This window comes from Callorhinus ursinus, unplaced genomic scaffold, assembly GCF_003265705.2.
Source record: "Callorhinus ursinus isolate GAN/ISIS: 27379988/994484 unplaced genomic scaffold, GSC_fseal_2.0 scaffold42, whole genome shotgun sequence".
Lineage (NCBI taxonomy): Eukaryota > Metazoa > Chordata > Mammalia > Carnivora > Otariidae > Callorhinus > Callorhinus ursinus.
The window spans coordinates 12,745,352-12,760,538 of record NW_027397104.1 but is presented as its reverse complement, the minus strand read 5'-3'; the positions used below and the strand labels follow the sequence as shown (position 1 = coordinate 12,760,538).

Here is a 15,187-nt window from a genome sequence, read left to right as displayed (position 1 = left end):
GGAAAATTACTGTGCCTATCAAAGTACACAAGTCGTTCCTGTTGTTTACCAGAATTTTAAGATGTTTTTTCTTTCTCACTTATATTACTCACAAATTCTAGAGAATGGAATTTGAACTCTTAACTAATTTATTATTAAATTATTTATTAATTTTATTATTATTATTAACAAATTTGTTAGTTAGATTTAGCATCTGATCCTCAGTTTTACTCATCTATATGCCATATTTGTAAATGAATATTCTTCTTTTGTTTATGGGATCCAACCAATAATGATTCCATGGGGACACTAGTGTGGCAAAATAAGAACTTTCTATGAATCTAAGATTTGCTAAGATTTGCTGATTATGTGACCTCCACTAAGGACAGATATTCAAAGAAGCCCCCAGCCCTCAGGGAGTCCACATTGTCATGGGGCACCCAGGTAAAGGAACACTTGTAAAACATTTTGATCAATGGTATCAAAGAGGTTTCCTCCCACCACCCACATATCCTTTGTTGTGGACCCTATTCTTTCTACTTGCTCAGCCTTCCATACTCCTCTTCAGGGATTCCAATTTTCCCTGGTGAGTCCTGCCTTCCCAGTTAAGACCTGTCATTTGAAGTTCACCAGGCTGTCATTCACAGTAACTAGACTCCTTTAACCAAGGGACGAGTACGTGACCCAACATAGGCTAACTGATTCTCTCTCTCAGGATCTTGAAACTTAGTGAGTGGCTTAAGGAGGGAAAATGGTTGGAAGCTTCATTCCTTTGGCTGTATCCTGAAGAGACTATCCAACCTGCCCTCATGACTGGTTCTTCTTTCCTGGTTGTGCAAGAAGCCTCGTTATTCAAGTTTCCTTTGATTTTGTGAGCTACTTCATCCCATATCTTTCCAATAAATTCCTTTAGAAATGTGGTTTATGTTGCTTAACATGAATGAAGCTTTGATATGGAGCATTCCCTGGCCCTCCTTATTCTGGGCCATACCTCCATCCTTTCCTTGTATAAATTTCATTCTATTTTCTGTCATTCTCTACATTTTTATGCTAGGGTACAGTGATTGCCATTTGAGGGAGGGTCTTGGCCCAACTGAGGCAGACCTGGGTTTTCCCTTTATTACGTTAATCACACTGGGTAGGAATTTGAAGAACTATCATCTGTACTATCATTTCAAACTATCATTTGAAGAACTCTCATCTACTGTACATATGTTACCTCATTTAATCATTATAGTAAGTCTACATATTAGGCATTATTATCTCCATTTTATGATTAAGGAAACAGAAGTTCAGACATGTTACATAGCAGGAATATATTAGAGCTCTAATTTGAACCAACATTTACCTAATCTCAAAACTCAATTTTTCCCTGAGTCGTCTCAGCTACTCTTCCCAGAGACATCACAATTTTTGTATCTTGAATGCATTACTTTATCACTGGGAAACTTGGTTTCCTTACCTATAAAATAGGAATATGAAAACCTTACTATGTCATAGTTGTAATTACTAAATGGGATAGTGTAGAGAAAGCCTCTGGCTTTTGTAGGTGGCCAAAAGTGAATGCTTTCTAGTTCAATGTCCAAATTTGATATGTAAATCTGGATCTTGGAGATTATGGTGAATTTAAAATCTTGACCAAATCAGTAATTTCTGATTATCCCTTAACCAACTTCTTACCAGAGGGTCTAGCAGCTGAAAAACTTTAAATTTGATTGTTCTCTCCTTTCTCCTCTCCCCCACACCTTTCCATCTCCTGGAAGAAATGCTAACAAATGATGAAACTCTTATAATAGAACATCAATGGCAAGGACCATTGTGAACTCAAACTCTGAGGAAGTGGGAGATGGTCTTCTGCACATTTGCCTCCAAGATTATGTGTTTCTTATGTCATTTTTTAAAAAGATTTTATTTATTTACTTGACAGAGAGAGGGCAAGCACAAGCAGGGGGAGCGGCAGGCAGAGGGACAGGGAGAAGCAGGCTTCCCGCCAAGCAGGGATCCCCGCTGAGCAAAGAGCATGATGCGATGCAGGGCTCCATCCCAGGACCCTGGGATCATGACCTGAGCCGAAGGCAGACGCTTAACGACTGAGCCACCCAGGCACCCCGTCATTTTTTAGTTTAAAAATGTTACTCATTTTTTATAACACTTTAGAATATCCCTAAACTTCTATATCTAAGGTTTTTAACTTCAGAAGGAATTTTCAGTTTAGCAGTTGAAAATAGTAACCCCTCTACTTCGTAGTGTTGCTGTCAAGGTTAAATAATATGCAACAGGGGCATGTGGGTGGCTCAGTCAGTTAAGCATCTGCCTTTGGCTCAGGTCATGATCTCAGGGTCCTGGGATCGAGCCCCATGTCAGGCTCCTTCCTCAATGGGGAGTCTGCTTCTCCCTCTCCCTCCGCCCCGCCCCCCGCTTGTACTCTCTCTTGCTTTGCTCTCTCTCTCTCAAATAAATAAATAAATAAATAAATAAATAAATAAATAAAATCTTTAAAAAAATAATACATGACAATTGCCATGCCTAGCATGGACTCGGTACTCAGTAACTCTCAGCTATGATTATTACGACACATTTATATTTTTAGTATGTTGTACATAACTGATGCCTAGCAAATTTGGTTGAATTGAATAGAGTAGTCCACTGGAAAAAGATGTTTCATGGAAAAGGTGAGTAGTGGAAAAGAAAATGTTTTAAGCTATACAATGTTTGAATGCAAACTGAGGGAGAATAAGTGAAACGCAAAGTTTTGACTTAATTAGTCTGGGCAATTTTTCTAGTATAAGATTGGGTTACGGTAAAATTAGAAAATACTGATTCAAACGAAGCTTTTGGTTTTAGCTTCGAGTTTAAGTGTTACTCATTTTCCTTGTGATCAGGAAGCAATATCTGCCCCGAGTGGATATGAGGGAAACTATACTTTGAAAATGCCCCGAAGTGTAAAGGTGCTTCCTTGTCCCTATGACTATAAATGAAGCCCACATCCTTTCCTTCTGGCCAAGGTGATGGTAAAAACATACCTGCAAATACATATTATGAGCATTTATTTTACAAATCTTTGTCAAAGTGACAGTTTGTGAGAATCGCATGCTTAGGGCTGGTTGCGAGCGATATCCCAACTCTGTAGCCCAGGGAGCATCAGATACGGCTGCCCAGTGATATGGGGGTGTGGTTTGAGTGGCCGGAGGAGGAGCAGGAAAGTGGGAAAGCTAAAAAACAAAACAAAACAAAACTGGGAGCGGGGCATGGAGAATTCACTGGAACCAAGGTTAAGGCAGAGGCGAGTAACTGAAAGCATGATAAATCAATGTCTTTGGGGGGAAACTGAAGGTACAAATAGTAGGAAAAAACTTATAACATCAAGACCTCTGGTGGTACAAGTCCGGATGGAGGGTGGGTCATAAAGCCAGGTGTTCAGAGATGAGTAAGGACCATGAGGTTGTATTAGAATCACACAAGCCTGATGGCTTCACACGTCCTTGGTTTGCCTCTCACCCACGGCGGGTCCACCGCTAAAACAGACCAATTAGCTTACAACTCTGGGACAGGACAGACTGCAAACTGCCATAGGTGGGCAGAAGTCTTATATCAAGTTCGAAAGTGAAGAGAGATTTTCATAAGCAAGAGGTTTCATCTCCTATAATAATATATTTCTGTACTGCCTCCCACCTCAAATCTACAGCAGGAGAAAAGACAAATATTGAAATAACGCAAGAGAGCTACATCATCCTCCTTCATCTTACTGGGCCTCTCAGCTTTTGCCCCCAGCTGCGGCAACAAGGGACAGCGGGGTAGGGCCAGGTTGGGGGATGGTACTTCTTTACAGTTATACAAATAAATTTTTATTTCCACCTATAACTGATGGGACTATTGACTTATTTAAGACAATATAAATTAAATAGTATGCTTTTATTATTTATTTATTAAAAATATAAATTAGAGAATATGGTTTTAAAAAAATATGGTAAATGGCACGTAGATTATTGAGATTTGAAAAAATGTTCACCATGGTTCTTGACGCACTTCTAGTATTCATGTAGTGGCAAACATTGTTAACAGAAAAGAGAAGAACAGAAGGTGTCAGGGGAGGGCAAGTAAGTCAAAAGCCAGTGATATTTTACAATTGAGCAAGATCAAAAGTAGTGAGGAAAATTGCTACGGCCTTAAAAGGTGTCATTCTGGGCACCTGGGTGGCTCAGTTGGTTAAGCAACTGCCTTCAGCTCAGGTCATGATCCTGGAGCCCCAGGATCTAGTCCCACATTGGACTCTCTGCTCAGCAGGGAGTCTGCTTCTCCCTCTGACCCTCCCCCTTCTCGTGCTCTTTCTCTCTCTCTCAAATAAATAAATAAAATCTTTTTTTTTTAAAGGTGTCACTCTGTCAGATTTCTCTTGGATGATGTTCTCCTCTCTGAAAAATATATTTATCAGTAGCTGCCCGAACTATTCTATTGACATTTAAAAAATTTATTGTGAAAAATCCAAAGCATACACAAAAGGAGAGAAAAAAGTGTAAGTTCTCATGAACCTATCATCCAGCTTCAAGAATTATAAATATTTTTACAATCTTGTTTCATTTAGACCCTCACTTTTATGTGTGTGGAGGGGCTAGAGTATTTAAGCAAATTCTAGACATTGTGTCATTTCACCCATAAATACTTCATTATGCACGGCTAATTGAAAGAGTATGTTTTATGTGCAAACCATGTCATTATCACAATTCACAAAATTAACAATTTTAATATAGTCAATCCATATTCAAATTTACATGATTGTCTCACATATTTTAACAATATGTCCCATTTGCTATAATTATGCAAAAAGAATGTGAAAAGTCACTAGAAATCATAAAAGACACTTATTTGAAGAAGCACTTATACTAAAAATATATGATGATGAGGAGGATAGACTTGTGATCTATTATAGTAAAAGTAAATATTGTGTCTGGGATTAAGTTGCAAAAATCCTTAGCTTTAAATTGCATAATATTTCAGAAAGTCAATATAAAAGTTTTTGCTTTTTATTTTTATAAAATTTTATTTGGTTTCCTGAGAATGTTGGATAATTTATTTTTGCTCTTTTGTATTGTTTTCCATTTTATAATATTTATTTTTCTGGTAATGAAAGTAATTCATATAAAAATGTTGAAAAATCAGTCATAATTTCATGACCCAGTGATGACCACTCAATATCCTGGAATATTTCCTGCAGTCTTCAGTGTAGCTATGTGCTTGTGACACATACAGTGTATATAATGTGTACAAACAGGCTTTCATTCATTGTAACCCACTTTTTGCAATTTACGTTTTATCTTATGCATTTCCCAAGTCATTGAACAACAATTATTATTTTCACAAATCTGTGTGAATCTATGACTACTCCATAGCATAAGTCCCTAAAATGGAATTACTGTGTTCAGAGTATGAATACTTGTAAGCTTCTTAGTATTTATTGCTTCATGATCCGTCAGAAATTATTTTCCAATTTCCAGAAAATTAGCACTTATTTTAATTCTACTTCATTAGCATAAAATATTAACATGCAACTTTTTGGATAAATTGATGTACGAAATATTACATCTGTCTTATTTTTTTCATTTAACTTTTTGTGAGAATGAATTATGTTTCAGTGTTTTTTGGAAATGTTTTTTCAAATGTTTATAACTGTAATTTTTTGCCTATTAAAATGTTTGACCAACTTTCTATTTCAGGACCCATCTTACTGAGTTGTTAATATTTTGTCTATAGTAAAGATATAAAATTTTTTGTGTATTGTTGCTTATGTTGGCAAATATTTTTCTAACTTTTTCTTCTAAGTTCATTTGTTTTTTCCTAAAGAGATTTTACATTTTTATAGTCAAGCCTATCAATGGTTTTTATTATTTCTTTCAAAGATTTTACTTAGTCCTTCCCATTCTCAAATAGTAAGTATATACTTAAATTTGCTTCATGTTGATTTATGATTTTTAAAAATACCTTATTCTTTATTCCTTCTGAATTAAATTTAGGAGTATGGTGTGATGAGAAGCACGGACAGGACCTTTTCCAATCATTTCATTTTCATATCATATAAGGAATAACCTTTCCTTTCCTTAATAACTTTTAGTCATAACTTATCACACACTAAACTTTTATGTCCACTTTGGCACATTAATGATGCATTGATTTAGAATTATTTTTTCTTGGTAGATTTTTAAAAAAGATTTGTCTATTTATTTGAGAGCAAGAGAGAGCGCAGCAATTTATTTAAATTAGAGAGAAACAGGGGGAGCAAGAGTGGGGCAGAGAGAGAGACTCTTCAAGCTGACTCCCCGCTGAGCACGGATCCCACTGGGTCTCCATCCCAGACCCAAGAGATCAGATCTCAGCCAAACCCAAGAGTCAGATAGATGTTCAACCAGCTGAACCACCCAGGCGCCGCCGCCCCCCGCCCCGCCTTGGTAGATTGTTAGAAGACCCTCTTCGTAGTCTTTTTTTTAAAAAATTTCCTACTTTGAACATGACAGTTAATGAAAATGTGTTGTGTAATATAAACGATTGAGTCATTAATACACCTGGGAAAGTATTAACTCTAAGATAAATCATTGTTTCGACTGTTTTAAATATTTAACTTTTGAAAAAAAAAAAAGAGTGCTGGGCCTGATGGGTTAATGACCCCTCCATTTTATGATTCTTTCATGTAACTTTACTCAGGCACAGTCATTGCCTAATTCAGAGCACCAAGCTAGATTCTCATGTTCCCCAGGATCAAGATTAACATTGGGAGCTAAGGCTTTTTAATTCGTCATTCTTCCAAAGCAACTGTGGTGCAGGCTGGTATTTCTGAAACCTTAACAATGTGCAGACACCTTTTGCAAAAGACCTTTGAAGACTGTCTCGTCAATCCAGCCGGATATCCATATATACCAACCCATTCTGGAATATCTCAACCACATTCTCCCTAAGAATTGGCCTGTGGGGATTCTTTCTCAGCGCCCCCGCGATCCCGCGCGCCCACACACACGCACAGCGATCCTAACTCTACTGTAAACTGCAGCCCCGCAGGGACCCGATCTGCTTTTGCAACCTCCCGCCGTCCAGCATTCACTCTCCCGATGTTCGCTCCCGGAATGAGCCCGCACCTTGCTGCGCTCCCCCTCCCACGCTAGCGGCGAGTGGCGGAGCGGATCTCCAGCTTTCCGGCCGCCTCCTGCCTCCTCCCAGTCTCCTGGAGGCCGCGGCGTCTCTGGCGCTGGGCGGCCGCCTCTCTACGCCCAGCTCGGCCCCGGGCTCGCCGGCCTCGGTCCCGGATCCCCCGCCCGCCAGGGTTCCGGGCAAGCGGCGCACAGGATGGATACCTCCTCCTCACCTCTTTCCCTTCCTCCTTCCCCTCTGCCTCCCTTTGCAGCAGTGTAAGAACGGATTGAGAAAGTATCTTTACTTCGTTACTTCATTAAGTAACGTCTCTGCTTCTTAGGGAAAGACCTGGGTGTCTGGTCTTCAGTTTCCGTGAAATAAAACAAGGGACTGAAGTAGACGGGGCTTTTCACGCTGAGTCCCCCGGGAAAGAAAAGGCGCCTCAGGGGGCGCTGTTTGAACCGATCTAAACAAGCAAAACCAAACCAAACACTTCTCCCCTCCTCCCCAAAAAACACAACCACAAAACACCCAACAACAACAAACCCTCGTAAAAACGTTGAAGCAGATCACCTTCCAGGACTTTTTCAGTGCTAACATGCCATGCTTTAAGAATTTTTCTTCATTTTCTTCACAATGCATCACTTGCCTTTGTTTTCATCTGTAATGATTTTCACAAATTGGTAATTTTACCTCAACAGTTTCCTTATATACATTTAATAACTTGTGTACATTCCAACCATTAGCTGATTAGAGCAGCTTACATTTAAAAAATCACACAAATTCTGTTCCAGAGAAAATTCTGGAATCTAGACCAAAGATGAGAGTTTTAGTCCTAGGTGTGCCACTGTTTTGTTTTGTCTTGAGCAATTCACTTCACCTCACTTTTGATCTCTGAAGAATGAACTAGCAGACCTGAATGGTCTCTTTCCTGTTTTGAGTTTTCAGGACACCCACGCTTCCTGACCTGCTGGCAAACTATGTAGTCAGGCTAGGTAGAATGTAGTTAAGTTTAACTGCCTAGGATGGTGCCTTGGCTCCCAATTAGGGGTTTTTACCCCTTGGGGCTTTGGCCACTCCTTTCTTCACTGACCTTATAGATAGGAAGCAGGTTGAGTCATTTGCTGTGGGGTTAGAGGGGGTTTGAAGGGCTCCTTCCAGATAGCATCTGAAAGTAGGTCCCACGTGAAACCTATGGTCCCACTTCATTACAGGAAGAAGATGAGAAGACCATATACTTTTTTTCCCTTTATGATAAGGCACTCTTCACAATCTACTGGTCTCCTAAGGCTGCTATTTTTGGTAAGGAAACTGTAAGTTTGGTGCCAAAGAGTTAAATCAAGTGCACTAGGATGCAAAACAGGACGTTGCCTGAGGTGACCAAAAGGTGTACAACTCTCCTTATATGGTTAACTTCCTTGGATTAAAAAAAAATGCTCACTTAGTTATTCTCAAGCTTAGAGGTTAGAAGAAGCGTTAATGACAGACCTTTGATTTAACTCATAGATCACAGATCTTCCTGGATAACTACCATCTAATCTAGGAAAAGTTTGCTGAAGCAAAAGATAATGTGTTTTCCACATGAAGGCTACTCTATCTACAAGTTAATTTCTTAAACAGCTTCTTTGGTGACATAGGTATAGTCAGAGTCTTAGATCTGCTAGCATTCTGGCATTTTTGCTATCCCCAAACCCAGTAAACTCATATCAATAGCTCATTTCTGTTTCGAATTATAAGATAGGGGCCTTTAAAGATTTTAAGAAGTTATTTGCCAAGGGACTCTAGGAATTTGATTTGATGTTAAAATATTAAAGGTTGAGGGTCTTTATATACCTTTCAAAAGAACATGGAGAACATTTGGAGATCTTTAATCCTTAGTAATAACTATTCATTTTAAAAGTTAATTAAAAAGTTCCAGCCTGAGCAGTTAAATGAGGCTTGGTATCAGGGAAACTAGGATTCCTGGTTCCCTTTAGTGAGAAATGGTATTTGAGATTAAGTCTGGGCTCTAGGGGTGTTCATTGCTACTATGATATTCTTTAAGCCTTTCTGTAAATAGAATCTTAATGTATACATATAGAATCTTAGTTATATTCACAGAATCTCTATGTACACACATATGCTATACATATACACATATGCACATATATAAATTACATAAATACCTGGTATATGTATACACAAAAATAAATCCCACAAATACATGTGTATGTGCCACATACACATGCATATAGAAATATGTGTATTAGAGATCTTGAGCCCATGCTGATCCTGCCAATTCAATTCTATCCTCACAGGGTTTTTGCCTTCCCTGTTCCACATTAGTTTGTCCTTCCTTCCACAGTGAGAGAACCATGGTTCCCAGCCATCTCCATACCTTAGTTTATTTGCTAAACCCTATAATAGGTATGAGATAATTTCAAGATCTCTTTGCCCATACTGTTAAAAAACAAACCTGTTACTAAGAATTCAGAACGTGTTTGCTGTTCTCCAGCCCCTGCTTTATGCCCGGCCCACGGCTGGGAGTCAGACGCTGTGGCCCTATGGGGGTTGGAGTAGCTCGTACTGCCATTTCATCCCTATAATATGGGTGTGTTGTTGTTGTTGTTGTTGTTTTGTTTTAAATAACATTGGATTCATTTGTTTCAGTTTGCTTTTAGCATTAGTTTTTTTCCTCTTGTCCCTTCTTTAGATTTTTGTTTATTCTTTGAGTATATAGAATATTAACATGATTCCAAGTCAAAACTCTAAAATATAGGCATTCTCAGGGAAGTGTCACTGCCTTGCATATTCCTTCCACTCTGTTCCCCTCACCCCATGCAGGTAACCATGTGCATGGTTTTCAGGTTTCTCATTTATTACCCTTTTTTTTTTTTTGGTAAAGAGATGAAGGTATATGTATGATTCGCTACACAAAACACAGAATAATACATCTGCTGTTATGCATTGTGCTGTCAATCACTTCATGATGTCTTTGGGAAATTGCTTCACATGAAATCATCGTGATCTTCCTCATTCTCTTTTATAGCTGCATGGAAGTTAGAAAGCAGCAATGAGCTAGAGATTCAGAGAGAGAAAAAGAGAGAAAGAGAGCGAGGGACACACACACACAGAGGGCTACTACTGTATGATGTGGGGATTTGGGGGAAAAAGATGAGTAAGAGACGTTTTTCTTTGGAAATTTTTCTTTGGGTTGTGAGGTGTAATTCGCTGCACTTTCCAACCCCTAAGAAAACTTCAGAGAAGGCCACTTTTCTCTTATATTGGATATGTCACTTTGCTGAAGTAGATAGGAAAGTGTAACAAGAGGGTTGATTTTATTTTAGTTACAGGACAAGGTCAGTGATATCATACAGTGGGTCATTGAAAAGTCCTGTTTCAATGGTGGCTAATGGTACAGATCTTTCCAGGTCTGGCTGGGCTGTATGAAAAGAGGCAATAGAACAGTGTCCCAGTAGATTTGATGACATTTGTTGGCTTGAAGTCTGATTTTTTTTTCCTAATAGATTAAAGATTTCTATCTAATATTGAAAAACTGCACAAATTTGTATGGAAGAAAGCCTAGAAAAATTAAAACTATAGATTAAATAGTAATCGAAATTAATCCTAGTGCATATGATACAGGAGGGAAAATTTTGGCGCCATTATTTCTCTCTTCATGGTGTTGGACTTAAATCAGTTGAAATGTATTTCTGTACCACAATTTAAGCTTCAATAAAAGTTTGCTTAATTCAAAAAAAAAGAAAAAGAAAAAGAAAGAAAAGAGGCCATAGATGTCCACATCCCTGTCCCCTAGGAATTTGAAGGCTTGTCCTAGATAGGGGGATTTCTCACTCAAGGCAGTAGAAACTGCAAAATTAGTGTGGAGAGCACAGCCCCAGAGTCATCACGGCATAAAGCTTTCAGTGACAGCCTGGAATCCAGACGGTTAGATGCTGACGTCAGAAAAGAATCCGAGAACGGGAGATGAAAGGAGGCCCAAACATCTCAAGAGTAAACAGGGAGGGACTTAGGATGATGTTCCAGCTAGAACACGTGCGGCTGTTCCCAGCTTCTTTTGAAGTTCTGGTTGGGGTGGGGTGGGTCAGCTGAGTTTACTGAACCTGAGACACAAACATGCAGAATTCCAAGGACTAAGACAGAATGTCATACAAAAGGGCCAGAGAGGGAGTTAAAGTGAGTACAAGATCAGTGGGAAGGGAACATATTTAAATTTCATTTCTACATTTTGGAAAGAGATCTAAGACAAAGTGTGATAAAGCAGCCTTGTTAGACAAGCCATGGAATACCCAAACTCAGACAAACATCTGAAAATGAAATTCTATTTTACATGCCAGGTTGTAAATTTATGTAATTTACTTCCTCAAGAGATTGAAAATATGCCTGGTAGAAATTTCTAGATGGGTGATGTGGAAATGACTAAGAACGTAGAAGTATGCAAATGATTTTTTCTTTTTTGGTTTTTGTTTTTTGTTTTTGGTAAGACAGGAGGTAAGAACTTACAGCTTGATAGATTGCAAAACGTGTCTTCCACTTCTTTTTCTCTTTACTCCTTTCCTCTTTCACTATTGAATTTGTGACAAACATCTATATAAAAACTTGAAAGCCAAAACAAAAATATGCTTAATAAAATTTGTCTAAGTAACTTACAAAGATCATTTTCAGAGTTAAAAAATAAAAGGGAAATTATTTTTTTATTATGTTCAATAAGTCAACATAACATACATCATTAGTTTTTGATGTAGTGTTCAACGATTCATTAGTTGCATGTAACACTCATCACCACACGTGCCCTCCTTAATTCCCATCAGCCGGTTACCCCATTCCCCTACCCCCCTCCCTTCTGTAACCCTCAGTTTGGTTTCTGGAGTCCAGAGTCCCACATGGTTTGTCTCCCTCTCTGATTTCTTCCCATTCAGTTTTCCCTCCCTTCCCCTGTGGTCCTCCATGCTATTAAAAGTAAATTAATTTAAACTTAAATTTTCAGAGTCATAACATTTTTTTCTGAGTTTGTTTTTGTGTAATATTGTTCTTAATCTTTTTTGTGTCATGGACACCTGTTGTTGTCAGATGAAGTCTATGGACTTCTCTAAATAATGCTTTTTAAATGGATAAAATAAAATACACCAGACTCCAAAGAAGCCAATTATAAAAAATGAGCCAATTATCTTGAAACATAGGTATCCAAAAATTTAAAAATCATGATCTAGTAATACGTACGTCCTAAAAATACCACTTTATAATAGGGAGGTCACTGTAGGTCTATTATAATGAGTAATATGATTCTAATGAGATTAGTATAAATAATATTTTGTGGTTATCTGAAAAATAATTATTAAATGATATAAAAATATCTGAGATTCATAATGGTGAAAAAGTCAGTTTTGTTACAGCTACTATTCTTTGTTGTTTACACTCAAAATGGAAAGAAATGCTAGATTCCACTAATGAAAATAAATATGAAATTTTTTTCCTATTCAAGTTCATAGACTCCCTGAGTTCTAAGGGTTATGGCCTCACTTAAGAACCCTCGCTCTAAGGAAATCATTATATTTTATGATATCTTCATAGAAAAGGTATGGATCACACTCCACGTTATTGTAGTATTATTTAGAATAGCCCAAAATGGAAACACCCAATGTGTCCATCAACAGGTGAATGGCTGAAGAAAATGTGGCATATACAGACAATGAAACATTATGTAGTCTTAAAAAAGAAGGAATTCAGCCAGCTCCAACAATGCAGATGAGCCTGGAGGACATTATACTAATATTAGTCACAGAAGGACAAATACTACATGATTCCACTTATATAGGGAATCTGAAATAGTCAAACTCACAGAAGCAGAGAATACAATAGTAGTTTCTAGGGGCTGGGGAATGGGGAAAATGAGGAATTATTGTTCAATGGGTATAAAGTTTCAGTTATGGGGCCGCCTGGGTAGCTCAGTCGGTTAAGCGACCAACTCTTGATTTCAGCTCAGGTCATAATCTCAGGGTCATAAGAGCAAGCCCTACGTCGGGCTCCTCGCTGAGTGTGGAGCCTGCTTGACGTTCTCCCTCTCCCTCTGCCCCTCCACTCCACTAGTGCACTCCTGCATGCTCTCTCTCTCTCAAAAGAGTTTCAGTATGTGTATACATCTTCAGCAAGATGTATAAGTTCTAGAGATCAGCTTACAACATAGTAACTATAGTTAACAATACAATACATAATAATAGTGCACTTCAGAATTTGTTGTGATGATACCACAGGTGTTTACATCTGTCTGAACTCATCAAATTGTACGTTAAATACGTGCAGTTCTTTGTATATCAATTATACCTAATAAAGCTGTTAAAAAAATAAAGATGGAAAAAAAAGTATGGATCATTGATACAAGCCTATAAAAATAAACATGACCCTATATTGGCTAGACACTTCCCCTGGTGCATTTCTAATTTCAATGATTATAGTTTTCATTTCTAGGAATTGTACTTTTAAAACACCTACCTGGTAATTTTTGTAAATCTCATTCCCTTTTACATGTTTTTGCACTTATTTGTTTCTTTGTAATATTTACTGCACTTATTTAATATTTTGACTACTTGTTAGGATTTATTCTTTGTACTGATTTGCATGCCTGGTGGCTGGTTTTATTGCATGTAAACACCATGTGCCTTGCCTCCTTATCTGTGGGAGCTCTTTGAAGCCTGAGTTTAAAGAGCTTTCCTCTAGAAAGAATTTATATTTACTTCTGTCAGGTGCTGGTGGGGAAGGGGGTGGGGCACAGGGGAGAGGCATCAGCAACCCAGGAATCTTGTAAATTAAGTTTTCAGCTTTGTTTTTGTTTTTAAGGTCCACACAGGTATTGAGACCAGAAGGTCCTAAAACTGGGTGAGTGCAGAATTATGGCTAGTAACTTTCTGGGTATTTTACTCTCCAACCAGATCTAAGGATGAGACACACTTTTGAGACACCTTCGAAAGTGTGATCTTGGGGTACCTGGGTAGCTCAGTCAATTAAGCGTCTGCCTTCAGTTCAGGACCTCAGATTTCGAGGTCCTGGGATTGGAGCCCCACATCAGGCTCCCTGCTCAGCGAGGAGTCTGCTTTTCTCTCTCCCTCTGCCGCTCCCTCTGCTGGTGCTCTCTCTCACTCTCAAATAAATAAAATCTTTTTAAAAAAGTGTGATCTTTGGGGAATCAAGGCTTTAGGGTTTTCCCCCCATTTTGATCGTTCCCTGATCCTGGGTCCAATGTGGGTTGACAGATGCCCACAAGACAAATGTTGTGTCAACACTTGCTTATATCTCTACCTGAGTTATTTTTCCATTGTTTCTGGTCTCTGAAAATTTCCCTTTTTTGCATATTTAGCCATGCATTACATTAAAAAAATTACTTTATATATTACGTTTGTGAGTGGAGGGGGTGGGTATTCTTTACTGGGAGGATTTCTTTGAACACCTAGAACATGGTATTGTCAGATTCAGTTCTGATTGATTTTTTTATCTTGTTTAATCTTTATAATAATACTATGAAATAGCTCATATCCCCCTTGATTAGAAATGTAGAAAAGAGAATCAGCAAGAGCACCTGCCTGCTGAACATTATATAAGCCAGGAGCAGAATTGAGATTTAAAACTGTGTCTGCCAGGCCACCACAACTCATCTTCTTTCCTTTTTGCTGTCTTGGATTTTTTTTTGTGGGCCTTGATATAGCATTATATTATGTACATTATACTAGAATGTTAGGTTCATTCTGACAGATTTTGCCTGTTTTACCCCCTTATGCACACCTAGCATATAAAGCAGAGCTGGTACATAGGAGGTCAGTAAATACTGATCAGATCAATCAATAAGTGACTATGCTGCCATATAATCTTCATAATGACAAATTTTGAGGCTGTGTACCATGCCATTTATGACTTATATTAAGATATTGTAATATCTCTCTTATAAGGGCAAACATTCTCAGAAACTGGTCCATCATTTTCTTTTCTTGTGCCATCTCTATCCCATGGTACCCTGATTCTTTTCAGTGTTTTTATTTTTTGTTTTGTTTTCTTTCTCTTTCTTTCTTTCTTTCTTTCTTTCTTTCTTTCTTTCTTTCTTTCT

General features: G+C 38.2%; 1 long non-coding RNA gene across 1 annotated transcript in view; it reads left to right on the top strand.

Annotated features, from left to right (window-relative positions):
- Positions 1-15,187, top strand: part of LOC141370693 (uncharacterized) — a 171,939-nt gene that overhangs the window by 83,754 nt on the left and 72,998 nt on the right. The window lies entirely within an intron of this gene.